General features: G+C 44.0%; 1 long non-coding RNA gene across 2 annotated transcripts; it reads right to left on the bottom strand.

The window, feature by feature from the left end:
• Positions 1-584: 584 nt before the first annotated feature.
• LOC146986708 (uncharacterized) lies at positions 585-15171 on the bottom strand. Of its 2 annotated transcripts, none has more exons than XR_015035892.1 (3): positions 14998-15171; positions 14419-14592; positions 585-622 (listed from the first exon to the last, which is right to left on the bottom strand). It is a non-coding gene; the product is annotated as an uncharacterized LOC146986708 (long non-coding RNA). The 2 variants fall into 2 exon arrangements; XR_015035891.1 differs by lacking the exon at positions 14998-15171 and adding an exon at positions 14733-14963.
• Between the last annotated feature and the right edge of the window lie 3085 nt (positions 15172-18256).

Below are 18256 nucleotides of genomic sequence, written 5' to 3'. Positions count from 1 at the left end.
TGAGTCAGAGGAGACTCTGTAGAAGGACAGAGAGCCAGCAGGACAGTCCACATACACTGCTACTCTGTTAGAGACAGAGGAGGAGGAGGAGGAGGAGGAGGAGGAGGAGGAGGAGATTCGTGTTTCTGTCTTGTTGTGACAGAAAGAATAACCACCATTACAGCAGCTCAGACTCCAGGACTGATCATTTCTTCCAAACAGACTGTGTCCTTTCCTTCTGATTCCTCTGTAACTCACTGATATTTGAACCGCTCCCCTCCACTTCACCTCCCAGTAGCAGCGACCAGCCAGACCAGTTGAACACAGCAGCTGAGGCCACTGGTCAAATCTGTCTGGATGGTCAGGGTATGAGTTATTCAATAACTCATATTCCACCGTCCTGTTGTCGTCAGACAGGATGAGTTGTCTGTGCATTGTGTTCATGTCCACTTCCAGTTGACAGGCGTCTGATGGAGAGAACAAGACACAACACAGCTGCAGTTCATCTTCTGATGGTTCATTGAATCAACATTGTATTTAAAGACAAACTGACAGAGCTGTTGTCTGATCATTAGTCACATTAAATCCACACTTACATCTCCAGGGACCAGGTTTTAGCCTGTTCTCTCCACCATGATCCAACCTGGAGGAAGAAACACAGTCAGAGTGGTTTTATATCTAAACTACTGTTCAACCTGGAGGAAGAAACACAGTCAGAGTGGTTTTATATCTAAACTACTGTTCAACCTGGAGGAAGAAACACAGTCAGAGTGGTTTTATATCTAAACTACTGTTCAACCTGGAGGAAGAAACACAGTCAGAGTGGTTTTATATCTAAACTACTGTTCAACCTGGAGGAAGAAACACAGTCAGAGTGGTTTATATCTAAACTACCGTTCAACCTGGAGGAAGAAACACAGTCAGAGTGGTTTATATCTAAACTACTGTTCAACCTGGAGGAAGAAACACAGTCAGAGTGGTTTTATATCTAAACTACTGTTCAACCTGGAGGAAGAAACACAGTCAGAGTGGTTTTATATCTAAACTACTGTTCAACCTGGAGGAAGAAACACAGTCAGAGTGGTTTTATATCTAAACTACCGTTCAACATGGAGGAAGAAACACAGTCAGAGTGGTTTTATATCTAAACTACTGTTCAACATGGAGGAAGAAACACAGTCAGAGTGGTTTTATATCTAAACTACTGTTCAACCTGGAGGAAGAAACACAGTCAGAGTGGTTTTATATCTAAACTACTGTTCAACATGGAGGAAGAAACACAGTCAGAGTGGTTTTATATCTAAACTACTGTTCAACCTGGAGGAAGAAACACAGTCAGAGTGGTTTTATATCTAAACTACTGTTCAACATGGAGGAAGAAACACAGTCAGAGTGGTTTTATATCTAAACTACTGTTCAACCTGGAGGAAGAAACACAGTCAGAGTGGTTTTATATCTAAACTACTGTTCAACCTGGAGGAAGAAACACAGTCAGAGTGGTTTTATATCTAAACTACTGTTCAACCTGGAGGAAGAAACACAGTCAGAGTGGTTTTATATCTAAACTACTGTTCAACATGGAGGAAGAAACACAGTCAGAGTGGTTTTATATCTAAACTACTGTTCAACCTGGAGGAAGAAACACAGTCAGAGTGGTTTTATATCTAAACTACTGTCCAACCTGGAGGAAGAAACACAGTCAGAGTGGTTTTATATCTAAACTACTGTTCAACCTGGAGGAAGAAACACAGTCAGAGTGGTTTTATATCTAAACTACTGTTCAACCTGGAGGAAGAAACACAGTCAGAGTGGTTTTATATCTAAACTACTGTTCAACCTGGAGGAAGAAACACAGTCAGAGTGGTTTATATCTAAACTACTGTTTAAAGACCTTTCTCACGTCATCCTCACTTGATGTACTGGCTCGTTGAGTGACACCTCATCCAGGACCAGTGATGGCGGCTCAACCGCATGTTCAAAGCGGGCATAAAAACTGTTCAGCTTGTCCGGGTTTGGAGTGGTGATGTTGATAAAACCGCCCGGCTTTTTTTTGTAATCTGTGACGGCTTGCAGGCCCTGCCATAAACGCTTAGAGTCCCCCTCATTGCACTGCTGTTCGAGTTTGTCCTGGTACTGTTTTTTGGCTGACTTAATGGCTTTCCTCAGCTCGTACCTGGCTTCCTTGTAGCGCTCGTTCTGTCCCGCTTTATAAGCAGCAGATCTTTCTTTCAGTTTCATGCGCACATCGCTGTTAACCCATGGTTTTTGGTTTGTATGGGAGCGAATGGTACGATTGGGGATACATAGATCAACACAGAATTGAACATAGTCTGTAACTGTATCAGTGTACTCACTCAGGTTAATGGGGTCTCTGAAAACTGTCCAGTCTGTTAAATCAAAACAGCCCTGCAGTTTAAGCTCGTCCTCCGCTGACCAGCACTGGACTGTCCTCAAGGTGGGTTTCCTCTTAACCTCCTGCCTATAGACAGGTAGCAGGAGTACCGATGAATGGTCTGTGTCTTGTTCTGTACTGTGTAACATAAGTTGAGCCAACACACGACGTGTGACTGTCATAACAGTGTCATGTCACAGTCATAAACGTGTCATAAACATTAAGTCAATGTCATTAAACATTTATGACTGTTGTCATTAAGTGTCATTCGTTTTTGTAATGACAAGTTGACATTATTTTGGTTGTCTTGATTATGACACCTTGACATTAATCAAGGTGACATAACCAGAAGTCGTCTTTGTCATGACAACTTGACATTAAATTTGTTTGGGATGTCCTTATTATGACAACTTGACATTACTCAAAGTGACATTACCAGAAAAGGGCCTTGTCATGACAACTTGATATTAATGAAATATTTTCTGTTTAGTTGACATAATGATTATTAATTAGATGTGCAAGGTTACAGAACAAATCTAGCACTTGGTCATTGTTGTTTGACAGGATGTGGACAGGATACCCAAAACTGACTGTCATGACACCATTATGACAGTGTAATGAAGAAATTCTCTGACCTCAAGTAAAGTGGTAGCATTTGTATTTGTCATTAACATATCATGAAGGATAAACTGACTGTCACGACACAATTATGACAATGTAATGAAGATATTCTGTGACCTCAAGTGAAGTGATACCTACCTCAATCAGTCAGGAACAGTGCAGACTGACGAGAGAAGGGAGCTACATGGGTCATATCCGCGAACTTTCAAAATAAAAGCTTGGACTAGTAAAAATGAAAGAAATACAAAAATAAATCCATGAAAGTTTGAATTATACTGTTTTACATAGGGTTTTTTTGTTACTATAATTCAATAATTCAATTTTTGTGGATTTATTTTTGTATTTCTTTCATTTTTACAAGTCCAAGCTTTTATTTTGAAAGTTCGTGGATATGACGCATGTAGCTCCCTTCCCTCGTCAGGCTGCACTGTTCCTGACTGATTGAGGTAGGTACCACTTCACTTGAGGTCACAGAATATCTTCATTACATTGTCATAATCGTCAGTCTGCACTGTTCCTGACTGATTGAGGTAATGTAGTAGGCTCCGGGACCAAAAAGTTATGCTAATTTATCGAAAGAATGTTAATGTAAAACTGTTTGGAGATGTGTTTGTGGTGTTTTCTGTCGAGTAGCATGTTTTAAGAACCGTTTTGAGCAGGAGAGAGAAAGTTATTTTGCCGCGATTTCTCCCTGTACGTGGGTGTGTGTGTGTGTGTGTGTGCGTGTGTGCATGCGTGTGTGTGTGTGTGTGTGTGTGTGTGCGTGAGTGAGTGTGTGTGTGATGTGCATGTGGTAGTACGTCCTCCATGTACTAGTGTACTTGCTAAATGTATTTTATTTATTCTGTGGTAGGAGAAGATTCACTCACATCCATTTTGTTTTATGTCGCCGTCATACAGGAATAAACCTGAGTGTGAACCTATGGTGTGAACCCACCCCTGGGTCAGAACACACGCAGCGCTGCAGCTGAGGTCAAGGCATGCCTTGACATAAAATTCCACCTGGAAATTGAATGATTTATTTATGTTTTTTTATGGTTTTTAGACAATGTTATTATATATTTGTTTTTTATTTATTGTCAGTATAATTGTTTTTATAATTTCAAGCTTTCAAAAATGTTTGATCTCTGTTTTACGTGATGTGAAAAAATTATTACATTGTCATAATTGTGTCATGACTGTCAGTTTATCCTTCATGATATGTTAATGACAAATAAAAATGCTACCACTTTTCTTGAGGTCAGAGAATTTCTTCATTACACTGTCATAATGGTGTCATGACAGTCAGGTTTGGGTATCCTGTCCACATCCTGTCAAACAACAATGACCATGTGCTAGATTTGTTCTGTAACCTTGCACATCTAATTAATAATCATTATGTCAACTAAACAGAAAATATTTCATTAATGTCAAGTTGTCATGACAAGGCCCTTTTCTGGTAATGTCACTTTGAGTAATGTCAAGTTGTCATAATAAGGTCATCCCAAACAAATTTAAAGCAGAAGCAAGCGATATATTTGTGTTACTATAAGTCTTAAATAGTTATATCTTCCGACAGCAATCACTTCTATAGAGTGTTTGGACTGAAACACAGGTCTGTCAGTCACTCTGCTCTGCTCTGAGCCCAGGAGAAAACTTTCTCGTATCCTACAGTTTTTATCCAATGAGGAGAGAGAACGGCATGAAGCGCTGTGTGTGCAGCCAAGGGACGCCGTGAATGTGGCGACGTAGGGACGAGGACTGTTATGGTGCGTTCAGGGCAACTCATATTTTTCCGACCTGTGAAACCAGTTCGATCTGGTACATAGACTGTAAAAAAAGACGTACTGGTACGAGTTCACGGGTCGGAAGTTACGAGTGGCCGTTATAGTGACTTTCACAGGTAAAACAGGTCGGAAAAACAGGAGTGGGTTGCCTGGAACGCTACAAAGTCGTAAGTTGTGACTTGAAGCTGTAATTTACGGTTTCAAAAGCCTGCCTGGAACGCAGCATTAGCGAAAACCACCGGATCGCTTACTTCTGCTTTAATGTCAAGTTGTCATGACAAAGACGACTTCTGGTTATGTCACCTTGATTAATGTCAAGGTGTCATAATCAAGACAACCAAAATAATGTCAACTTGTCATTACAAAAACGAATGACACTTAATGACATAAATGTTTAATGACATTGACTTAATGTTTATGACACGTTTATGACTGTGACATGACACTGTTATGACATTGTCATGTCACTCTTATGACGGTACCTTCAAGTAAAGTGTTAGTTTCCTCTCCTCAGGCCATCCTGGCTTAATTGTCTTTCTCAGCACAATGAGTTGAGCATCTTTTCCAGTCTCTGTCTTGATGTCTTCAAGTCTGGTGTCACTGACAGGTAGGTTGCTGTAAACAGTGTGCACCTGCATGTCCATACCTTCACTGAGGCTGGTGTCCTGGTCAGGCAGTGACTTTCTGGAGAGAGTGTCTGCGACAGGAATGTCCTTGCCTGGTCTGTGAGTGATGGTAAAGTTATACCTCTGTAGCTGAAGCATCATTATTTGTAACCTTGGAGGCGCTGCTGCAAGTGGTTTTCGCAAAATGGATTCAAGTGGCTTATGGTCACTTTCCACGATGATGTGGCGACCATAGATGTACTGGTGGAAGCGCTTGCATCCAAACAGAATAGCATATAGCTCCTTCTCAATTTGTGCATAATTGACTTCACAATCAGTCAGTGATTTAGATGCATAGCCTAGGGGCTTTCCTTCTTGTAACAGTACTGCACCTAATCCATATTTTGATGCGTCAACTTGGAGTCTGAGTTCTTTGCTCGGGTAAAAGTATCTTAATACTGGACCTGGTTCCTGAGTGAGCAGCTCTTTAATTTTCTTGAATGTGTCATGGTTTTGGTTTGATTTGGATTTTGTGTTGGCCTGTGTTTGTGTTTCTCTTTTTTTTTCTTCCCTCCGTTTAGGTGTGTGGTGACAGGGGGCGGAGCTGACCCACTTCCAGGTTGCACACCTGCATCCAATTCCACCTTCATCAAGCTCCTCAAAAACACCTTCACCAGTGCACCCAGCTGCCAGATTATTCCGTCCCATGCGGTAGTCACCACGACCACTCATTCAGTAAGTCTTGCCTGTCCTGCCAGCACCTTTTTAGTAATTCCTCCGTTTTGTTTCCCTGTTTTCAGACAGCCAACGTTTGGAGTCCACCGTGCCTTGGGTCAGCTCGTCCCCTGTCGCCACCACCTTTTCAGTTCTCGCCCCTCAGTTCGTGGTTGTTTTTCATTTGTACTTTGCACCTACCATTTTTGTTAATAAACTCTTTTCATTACTTGCACCCCCGAGTCCGGCTCCAAACTCTAGTCCAAAACCCTCCCACCTGACAGAATGCTTCCTCCTGTTGTGCATCCCATCTGCATTGACATCAGACAGTCCAGGGGCAAATCTGGACAAATAGTTAATCATGCCAAGGATTGTTTCCAGCTCACCTTTGTCTTTTGGTGGCTCCATGTCCTTTACAGCTGCAATCTTAGCTGGATCCGGCTTGATTCCATCCTTGGTGATTCTGTGTCCAAAGTAGCTGACCTCAGTGGCACAGATTGTACTCTTATCTGGGTTGAGCTTGACTCCTCGCTCCCTGGAGCGCTGCAACATGGCACGGAGGTTGGTATCATGTTCTTCTTGCCATAGATGAGGATATCGTCGACTATTACTGTGACACACTGCAAACCCTCATAAGTCTCATCAACTTTACGCTGAAACTCATCCTGAGCAGAGATCAATCCAAAAGGCAAGCGGAGGAATCTGTATTGTCCAAAAACAGTGTTGAAGGTTGTCAGCTTTGAAGACTCATCTGAGAGCTTAATGGCCCAGTAGCCCGACCTTGCATCCATTACACTGAAGAAACAGGCTCCTGCCAATTTGGATGTGGTGTCGTCAAGGGTAGGTAAAGGGTAGTGCGGGCGTTTGATGACTTTATTCGTTGGTTGGTTGGTTGGTTTACTTTATTAATCCCTCTGAAGGGAAATTGATTGTCACTCTGTACGCACAACATCCTCCTCCTCAGGGCTCGCTCGTGTGTGCCCAGATAACATTTGTGTGCGGGCCGAGTTTCGCAGCTTGAGTCTGCGAGGAAATCCCTCCTGGAGTCTCTCCTGAACTCTCGACCTGAGACATAGCCTACAATCATGGACTCCTTTACCTTGTTCCTGGTGCAGGCTGCGTTTCACCTTGCCTGGAGCCTACGGTCTCCAAGCCACCCCACCAGAATACAGTACAGCAGAGAGCTTCTACTCCGCTGGAACGTGCAGGACCGTCCGGGTGACCTCATCGTGCCTAATCCTGGTGATCTGGCTGCCAGAAGCCCCTCGGAGGACATCAACAACGTAAGACCAGGAAGCGAGGGAGGAGAGGTGGCGTTCGCCAAAGGAAAAAACAACCCCTCTCCCGTATCCCGCTACCATCCATCATCCTCTCCAACGCACAGTCCCTCAGGAATAAATCCGAGGAGTTGCGAGCGCTGGTGCGCTTCAATCACGACTTCAGGGAATCATGCATCCTGGCTTTCACCGAATCCTGGCTATCCAACCGGGACTCTGATGCTGACCTGGAGATCGACGGGTTCGGGACACCTATCCGCCTGGATAGAGACGCCACAATCACGGGCAAGTCAACGGGCGGAGGGGTATGTTTATATGTCAATGAGCGCTGGTGTAGTATTAAATCTGTTATCGTCCGCGAGAGACTGTGTACTCCTGACATCGAGCTGCTCTCCGTTTCATTATGGCCGCCGTACCTGCCCAGGGAGTTCCCCCAGATATTTATCACCCTGATATATATCCATCCCGGGGCCAGAGAAATGAGCGCCTGTGAGCAAATACACCGAGTTACACAGAAGCTCCAAATAATCTCTCCAGACGCACCAAACATCATCCTTGGCGACATGAACCACTGCTCACTGAATAAAACTCTGAGAGACTTTTTCCAATATGTCACATGCCCCACCAGGAGCAACAAGATCCTTGACAAATGTTTTGTCAATGTCAGAGAGGCATATAAGTCATTACCCCTCCCGCCCCTGGGTGCATCCGATCATAACTGTGTGCATCTCATTCCCGTGTATCGCACTGCATTAAAAAGAGGCAAAGTGCAGAAAATTAGTTTTAAGGACTGGAATTGGTTTGGATCTATGTCTGGTAGGCTGGATTCTTGATTTCTTAACAAATAGATCTCAACGAGTAAGAGTTAATGGGATTTTGTCCAGCACCCTGTCATCTTCCATCGGCTCACCTCAGGGCTGTGTATTATCTGCCCTCTTGTATATTCTATATACCAATGACTGTCGCAGCCGTCACATAAATAGATCCATCATTAAGTATGCCGATGATTCACTTATTGTCAGCCTGCTACATGATGATGAGGACAGTCATGGTCCTGTTCTTGATGACTTTCTGTCTTGGTGTAATGACTCCTTCTTGCAACTTAATGTAACAAAAACAAAAGAGATCTGCATCGATTTCAGGCGTACCCATCCAACATAAACGGTGAGAAAGTTGAATTTGTAAACAGGTATAAATACCTGGGTACAATAATTGATGATCAACTGAAATTTGACCTCAACACTGAAATGTTATGTAAGAAAGGCCAGCAGCGCCTATACTGCTTGAGGAAGTTGGCCAGGTTTCATGTGGACAAGACTCTGATGAAAATGTTTTATTGTGCCTATATTGAGTCTGTCATCTCTTTTTCCATTGTCTGCTGGTACAGCAATCTTTGCATCAGAGATAAGAATTCCCTCGGAAGAATTGTGAAAGTGGCCTCTAAGGTCGCAGGCATCCAGTTTGATGGACCACATATTTAATAGACAGGTGCTCATCAAAGCTCTGTCCATTCGCTCAGAGGATGCCCATCCCTTGTGCTCAGAGAACAGGCTCCTCCCATCAGGCCTTCGCCTGTGCGTCCCTCGGGCCACAAAAAATAGATACAGACTTTCCTTTGTGCCTGTCTCCATTCAAGCACTGAATGCCTCGAAATAATGACTGGTTGTAACCTGTTTAAGTCTGTACTGGCCACCGTACTGTCCCAATCATTTTGCTCTCCTCTGTGTGAGACTGCACTTTATCTGATGCACTTTACTTGACCACTATGTTCTTAATAGTGTTATCTTGGATCTTGTATTCTGTGTTTTAACGGTATTTCCTATATTTATCTCTTATATGATCACAATTAGTGCATATTTTTTATATTGTTATTTATAATGATGCGTTTCTATGTCACTATATGTCTTTGTGTTTTTTACCTTTATGTGATTCTATGAGCTGCAATCCAAATTGCTCTTTGGGGACATAAAATAAACTGAACTGAACTGAACTGAACTGAACTGAACATCCAACACACAATACTACAACATGACAAGCATTGACAACTCAGGCAGTACATTAAGTGCAATGCAATGCATTACTTAGCACACAACAGAAAACAACATTAATTAACAACAATGTTCATTAAAAAACTTCACTGCACCAGGTACAAAAGACCTCCTGAATCTTTCTGAGGAACATCTTCATCACAAGTCTGTTGCTAAAAGAACTCTTCAGTTCATGGAAGAAAACATAGAGTGGGTGGTCCTTATTGTGCAGAATGCACCAGAGTTTCCTCCCCACCCTCTTCTCCATGACCACCTCTAAGGAGTCAGGAGGCAAACCAATGATAGAACCTGCTTTTTAATCACTTTGTTAATCCTGTGTCTGTCCTCAGACTTCAACCCCCACCCCCAGCAGACAACAGCATAAAAAAGCACACTAGCTAGAATACTATGAAAAAACACATTCAAGAGTGGCCTGCTAACATCAAATGATCTTAGCTTCCTGAGGAAAAACAGCCTGGACTGGGCCTTTGTGAAAATAGCACAGGTGTTCTTTCCAGTCCAGCCTATTATCCACAAGGATGCCAAGGTACTTGTAGTGGGGGACGATCTCGATAGCCACATCCTTGATAATTACCGGAGTGACTGGTGTCTTTTTCCTTCTAAAATCAATTGCAAGTTCTTTTGTCTTGTTTAAGTTTAAAATAAGGTGGTTATCATCACACCATTTGACGAAGCTGTCTATTTCTCTTAAGTAGGATGTGTGCTTGTCACCAGTGATGTAACCTACAAGTGCAGAGTCATCAGAAATTTTTTGGAGATGACAGTCAGACAACAAGCTTGATCTACAGTCTGATGTGTACAAAGTAAATAAAAATGGAGACAAAACAGTACCTTGTGGTGCCCCTGTGTTTGTTAAAATAGTTTTAAGTACCTTGTTACCCATTTTCACAAACTGGGGTCTACAAGTGAGGTAGTCCATAACCCATTGGGCAGTACAGCTATTTATATTCCAATCAATTAATTTCTTAACTAAAATGTGCGGCTGAATAGTATTAAAAGCATTCAAGAAATCAAAAAATAAAATTCTTACAGATGCACCAGCTTTCTCCAGGTGACTGTACACTCTGTGTAGCATATAAAGTAAGGCATCATCCACACCGACTCCTTTCTTATACGCAAACTGTAGTGGATCCTGGTATGCAGAAACCTGCTTACTAAGATGCCCAAGGACCACTCTTTCAAAACATTTCATAAGCTGAGAGGTCAGTGCTATTGGCCTAAAATCCTGTATGTCACGAGCATTTGCTTTTTTAGGCACTGGCACAATACATGAAGTCATTCAGGTCCCTTGGATCAAGACATACTCTCAGTTTTCCTGTGCGTGGTTTTTCTGCTGCCACCATTGAATTAACCCATTCAGTTGGTTCAGTGACTTTCACAATAATGTCTTGTGGGTGAACTACAGGTACTGCATTGGGGTTAATGTGAATTGTGCACTCTCCAAGAAACAGTCCTGCAGTAAACTAGGAAATAAACACACACACGTCACATGTGCCAATCACATTCATGTATACTTCAGGGACCGGTCGGAAATCGTATTCTCTGAGAATATTACAGTCTGATTTCCCAAAATGAGGCCTGGGAATAAACCTAAACGCTCCCTTTATGTTGGAATAGCAGTGATCTAAAGTCTTGTTGCCCCGGGTATAACAGCTGACGTGCTGGTAGTATTTCGGTAGCACCGATTTTAAGCTGCAGTGATTGAAATCCCCTGCCACGATGGACATAGCCTGCGGGTGCTGGTTCTCATTAATGCTGATAACGCCATGAAGTTCCTCCATAGCTACCGCACCGTTGGCTTGAGGTGGAATGTAGACGGCAGACAGCAGGACAAAAGGAAATTGTCTTGGTGAGTAGAATGGACGGCACTTGATGGTGAGATGTTCAAGAGCCGGCGAGCAGGAGCGAGAAATTACCTCCATGTCGGTGCACCACGAGTTGTTTACCAGAAGGCACACTCCCCCTCCTTTAGCCTTGCCGGTTGCTTCACACGAGCAGTCAAGGTGATGCACGGAGAAGCCCTCGGGTTGTATGGCACTGTCCGGGGTGTCTGGTGTTAGCCAAGTCTCAGAAAAACAGAACACACAGCAGTTCTTCATATCTCGCTGGGCGCTGATGCGGCAGTGGAGCTCGTCTAGCTTGTTGCTAATGGACTCCATGTTGGCTAGCAGAATACTCGGGATGGGAGGCCGAGTAGGACGTCGCCGTAGTCTCACCAGTAACCTGCCACGTCTTCCTCGTTTCCGCCTGTGCTGGCACTCATAGCCGGTGTTCCAGGACACTTTCGGGTTGAACACTGTGTCTCTCAAAAACCCTGGTGGTGTATAGGAGCCGAGGACACTTTGGCTGATGTCCAATAGAGTCCGGCGGTCATAAGTAATTGTCGAAGACGTCGAGTGAACAAAAGAGCTAAAAACTAGAGTAAAAACAAAGAAAAGGGAGAGAGAGGCTCGTAGCGTCATCTTGGATTCTCTCCATGTTATGGACTACTCTACTGATTTCTAGCCATTCATTCACAGCTGGTGGCTCAGCCTTAAACCATCTTCTTGTTATTGTTTTTTTTTTTTTTTACATGTGACCAGTAATATTTTTATTAAATATCTGTCTTTGACCAGGACATATTGATTCAAGTTCCCAAGGTACATATCACCACATTCTTTGGGTATTTCATAACCCAGGATGTTCTTAATTATATCGTGTACGTTTTCCCAAAATGGGTTAAGTTTCTGACATCCCCAGAAAATGTGTGTATGATTCGCTTCCCTTTCTCCACATGAACGCCAACATGAGTGCTGGTAGCCTATTAGTTTACTTTTTAATTTGGGAGTGATGAAAAAACAGGTCAGGTTTTTCCACCCGAATTCCCGCCATATTCTCGAATTTGTGGTTGTGTGCTGTGCTTCACACATACTCTGCCACTCCTCTACAGTAATGTTCATCTTCATTCTCCCACTTCTCCTTAATGTACAGAGTGAAGACATTTTTTTTTTTTTTTTAAAGTATATGTTTTGATAGCTCATAGTGAGATGGACGGGAAAGGGGGAGGCAGAGAGAGGGGGAATGACATGCAGGAAAGGTCTGCCCGACGTGGGATTCGAACCGGGGACGCCTGCGTTGAGGACTGTAGCCTCTACATGGGGCGGCCGCCTTAACCACTGCGCCACACACCGCCCCAATATCAACAGTGTTGTGTTGTTGTTGGTGTCCTGCTTGTTGTTTTTATGAGACCAAAAACAAATTTCCACACTGTGGACAATAAATGGAACTAACTAACTGACTAACAGTAATTTATTAGTAGTAGGAGTATGTTTTTATTATTTGTACTGTTTTTTGTTTTTTTAATGTATTATATTATGTTGTGGCTTGTGACATGTCGATGTCTTGGATGCTGTTTTTTGTCTTGTATTTGGTAATGCTTGTTGCAAATTAAATTTCGCTCGGGATAAATAAAAACTGAACTGAACTGAACTGAACATTTCCATTCTTGGAAATGCTTTTTCTAGTCTTTATTGTTAATTTTGCGGGTCTATTGTCAGCCTCGTGCAATAGTCTGTGTATGAGTCTTGTGCAGCTTTGTGCCATTTGTGTAGTGACAGTGGTGTGTGCATTTTCAGTCAAAAAACAAAAACTGTTTCGTCCCGACTGCATCCCAGGGGATATTGATTATCGTCCCAAATACATATTTTCATGTCCCTGGGACAACAGGACGGTGTTAGTCTGGAGCCCTGCGTGTAGTCTGTGCCCCTTCATCTAGTGAAGTCGTGTGTGATCATTATAAAAATCTGCTGAAGTCAGTTGGTTAGTGTGAACTCAGTCTTTTCTAAATCGGCAACAACTGTGAAAATCGTGTAGTGTGTCCCCAGTAGGGTTGGGCATCGTTTGGATTTTAACGATTCTAATTCCGATTCCGATTCTCTATTTCGATTCCGGTTCCAAACGATTCTCGATTCCGATTCTTTGAGGTGCAGGTCAACAGGTCACAACTTATTTCACAGGATATTTTTTTATTTGACAAACTCTTCACACAGGCTGCATGCATGCTTGGACTTCAAACATACATCTTACACAGCTTCTAAGACCTCCAAAAGGCCTCCAAAAATAGATTTTGCCAACTATGGTATTCAATTAAAAGGGAGGGTCCCTAACTAACTATAAAACTGAAACTTGGCAAGCAGTCTAACATACAAAGAGCTGCAGAACAGGTGAATGTATATGCAACAAAATAAAACAAACACTGGAGCAGTCATGATGACAAATCAAAAACAGTTTTTGTTTAAGAAGATAATCATGTCTGCCTTCTCAGGCTGAGGAGGTCTGTACACTAGTGACGCGCGGTGCGGGTCAAGAAATGTTTACTTTATTTGCGGTGCGGGGCGCGGTGGGGCGGGTCATTAAAAAAACTGATGATGAAGTCCAGAGTGTGTTATCAGGGGCGCGCTGATGTTGATGGGAAAGCAGGCGGAGGTGTGAGGGAACCGGGTGAGACGGCGGCTGGGCGCATCAGCAGAGCGGGGTTGGTTTCACTGAGAGCAGAGAGCAGACCGGAGAGAGAGAGAGGTGGCGGCGGCGGCGGCGGCGGCGGCTGCTGCACTCGTGCTGCACTGTGACTCTCCCACTCCTCACGAGCTCCACACTGACAAGCTACCGGCAACACAGCGCCTCTGTCTGCCCTTTCAAAGTAAAAGGCCGCTGTCTGACGTTTAATAGCAGCGGGGAGGGTTGTGAAAATAGATGCGGTGGTGCGGGGCGGGTCAAATTACTTAAAACTAGTGCGAGCGGAGTAAAACAAACAAACTAGTGCGGACATTTAGGAACCGAAAAAAAGGATCGAAATTCAAACGGCTTCTTAACGATTCCGGAACCGGACGTTAGGAACCGGTTCCTATTTGGAACCGTTTTTCGGTGCCCAACCCTAGTCCCCAGCTTAAGACAAATCAGACGTCTTTCATAATGACTGACCGAGCAGCGAAACGTAAAAGAAAGGAGACAGACTGAGTCCTTCTTGTCTGACTGTACCTGAGAGTCTCCAGTCTCCAGTCTGGATCCTCCAGTCCAGCAGACAGCAGCTTCTCTCCTGAGGCTCCTGGATGGTTGTAGCTCAGGTCCAGCTCTCTCAGATGGGAGGGGTTGGAGCTCAGAGCTGAGGCCAGAGAAGCACAACCTTCCTCTGTGACCAGACATCCTGACAGACTGGAGATAGAAAATATGATGAACTCAGAGTTTTAGAAAATCACATTAACAGGGAAATCCTGCAGATGTTGAGCATCTTCACCAACAAGTTACAGAAGGATGTTAAAGATCAGCTGTCCAACAAACAGCTGTATCCTCACCTGAGAGTCTCCAGTGTACAGTGTGGACTCTGAAGTCTAGCAGACAGCAGCTTCACTCCTGAGTCCTGCAGGTTGTTGTTCCTCAGGTCCAGCTCTCTCAGATGGGAGGGGTTGGAGCTCAGAGCTGAGGCCAGAGAAGCACAGCCTTCCTCTGTGACCAGACATCCTGACAGACTGAACACACACAACAACACACAGGAACCCTCTGTCAACACCTGCTGCTGTGTTCAAGTGTCATCAGATAAACAGCTGGATGGATCCTCACCTGAGAGTCTCCAGTCTACAGTGTGGACTCTCCAGTCCACCAGACAGCAGCTTCACTCCTGAGTCCTGCAGGTTGTTGTTACTCAGGTCCAGGTGTCTCAGACTAGAGGACTGGGAGCTGAGGACTGAGGACAGAGCTTCACAGCTTCCCTTTGAGAGGTTACAGTAGTTCAGTCTGAAGAGAAATCAGGAAAACAAAAGTAAACAACTAATATTTTTTGCAAATTGTACGACACCGGCAGAGCAGTGAACTGAGACAAGTCATATGGCAGTGCAGTGCTGCGCGGACCCCCCCTGTAACTCCGAGAAGGCACGGATGACTCTGAAACTTCTCCCAACCCTTAGTCAACATGAGGGTGAGTAGATGTAGCCGGTGGGAAAATGTAGTGCAACTGCTTACTAACGCCACCAGAGGGCACTTTCTCAGTTTGGTGAACTGGAGGAAGATACCGGAAGTCGCCATCTTGTTCACAGCGGTGCGACCACACCACGGTTTTCAGAGGTTTATGAGGGTAAATATAACATAAATGTGGCTGTTTACATAAAATATCTAATGGATATATGTTTAAGAGTAATGCATGTGCAGACTGAAATGTTTTATGTTAATGTGGCCGTATGTGTTAGTGGTTAACAGATAAACAGACAATAAGAGAGACCCAACGGTTGTCGTGTAGCAGGCCGTCATCAGTGCTGTTTGTGCTACGGGAAAAATGCACAAGTTTGTAAAGTTATGTATTACAATACTGCACATTCATTGTGACATTTTGACCTGTGAATGTAAGAGTGTTTAATGTGAATTAGTGGGCTCTTTGTGTTATAGGGTCGAGCCACTGTAGTTAATTCTTGCACTCTATTGTTGCTTATAAGTACATTTTTGTACACTCTGATAGCAGCCCGCAGACTTCTTTTTTAATATTTCTTTGTACTGAACTTCAAGACACATTTTGTACCCTTTGGTGCTAGTCTACATTGTTTACTTTTGCACTATTTGTAATAGGATAATTACTTAAGGGTTACGGATATTATCTGGTGAATATAGCAGACTAGACAGAGTTACAGTAAGCGTCCCGTGTGTCAGGCATAGTGTGGTATTTTTGTGTCCTGTGCTGGTTCAATTTAGCCAGGCTACATAGTTAATGAGTGAAATTTGAATTTTGGGTGAACTATCCCTTTATTAAGAAGATACAGTAAATGTAGATGGATATATGTGCACATACAGAGCTTTATTTGAAGCTTTGACTACTGGCAGCAGCCTCAGAAGAGCCTCCTCTGAAGCAGAGTATTTCCTCAGGTCAAACTCGTCCAGATCTTCTGATGACAGTAAGATGAAGACCAGAGCCGACCATTGACCAGGAGACAGTTCATCTGTGGAGAGACGTCCTGATCTCAGGGACTGTTGGATCTCCTCCACGAGAGAACGATCATTCAGTTCATTCAGACAGTGGAACAGGTTGATGCTTTTCTGTGCAGAGGGAGTCTCTTCAATCTTCTTCTTGATGTATTGAACTGTTTTCTGATTGGACCGTGATTCACTTCCTGTCAGAGTCACCAGACCTCGTAGGAGATTCTGATTGGTCCTCAGTGAAAGACCCAGGAGGAAGCGGAGGAACAAGTCCAGGTGTCCATTTGGACTCTGTAAGGCCTCGTCCACAGCGCTCTGGTAGAAAGGTGTAGATGTGTCTCCAAACACTTGAGACCACCAAGATATTTGTTGTTGTGACATCAGGTTGAATCGAGAGTTGAAGAAGGTCAGATGGACATGAAGAGCAGCCAGAAACTCCTGAACACTCAGATGGACGAAGCAGAACACCTTGTCCTGGTACAGGCCACTCTCCAATCTAAAGATCTGTGTGAACACTCCTGAGTACACTGAGGCTGCTCTGATATCGATGCCACACCCCGTCAGGTCTGATTCATAGAAGATCAGGTTTCCTTTCTGCAGCTGTTCAAAAGCCAGTTTTCCCAGAGACTCAATCATCTCCCTGCTCTCTGGACTCCAGTGTGGATCTGTCTCAGCTCCTTCATCATACTTGGCCTTCTTCAGTTTTAGATGAACCACCAGGAAGTGGATGTACATCTCAGTCAGGGTCTTGGGCAGCTCTCCTCCCTCTCTGGTCTTCAACATCTTCTCCAGAACTGTAGCAGTGATCCAGCAGAAGACTGGGATGTGGCACATGATGTAGAGGCTTCGTGAGGTCTTGATGTGGGAGATGATCTCTCTGGCCTGCTCCTCATCTCTGAACCTCTTCCTGAAGTACTCCTCCTTCTGTGGGTCAGTGAACCCTCTGACCTCTGTCACCATGTCAACACACTGAGGAGGAATCTGATTGGCTGCTGCTGGTCGTGTGGTTATCCAGAGGCGAGCAGAGGGAAGCAGGTTCCCCCTGATGAGGTTGGTCAGCAGCACGTTGACTGAGGTGGACTCTGTCACATCAGTCAGGATCTCAGTGTTGTGGAAGTCCAGAGGAAGTCGACACTCGTCCAGACCGTCAAAGATGAAGACGACCTGGAACTGATCAAAGCTGCAGATTCCTGCTTCTTTGGTTTCAGAGAAGAAGTGGTGAACAAGTTCCACCAAGCTGAACTTTTTCTCTTTCAGCACATTCAGCTGTCTGAAGGTGAAGGGAAATGTGAAGTGTATGTCCTGGTTGGTTTTGTCTTCAGCCCAGTCCAGAGTGAACTTCTGTGTTAAGACTGTTTTCCCAATGCCAGCCTCTCCCTTTGTCATCACTGTTCTGATTGGTCGGTCTCTTCCAGGTGGGGCTTTAAAGATGTCTTCTTGTCTGATGGTTGTTTCTGGTCTGTCTGGTCTCCTGGATGCTGTTTCAATCTGTCTGACCTCATGTTGATCATTGACCTCTCCAGTCCCTCCCTCTGTGATGTAGAGCTCTGTGTAGATCTGGTTCAGAAGGGTTTGGTGTCCGGCTATAGCGATGCCCTCAAACACACACTGGAACTTCTCCTTCAGGTTGGATTTGAGTTTACATTGGCAGCCAGTGAGAATCTCTGTAAGAATAAAGGACCAATGACGTCAATGAGAAGTTATTATTTTAGTTATTGCATAGAAAACATTAATCATGGAAACACCTTCTCTGTTTTCATTTCCATGTTTCCCACATAAACTATAAACTATTTTCTTGTCTGTAACAACATCTCTGTCCCGTCTGTCCGTCCTGGGTGAGGGATCCCTCCTCTGTTGCTCACCCTGAGCTTTCTCCAAGATGCTTCAACAACCTGCCAGGAGAGGAACTGCAGCACTG

The sequence above is a fragment of the Trachurus japonicus genome, chromosome 5 (genome assembly GCF_045865225.1).
Source record: "Trachurus japonicus isolate A0001 chromosome 5, Traja_1.0".
NCBI lineage: Eukaryota > Metazoa > Chordata > Actinopteri > Carangiformes > Carangidae > Trachurus > Trachurus japonicus.
This window is presented reverse-complemented; position numbering and strand designations above follow the sequence as displayed.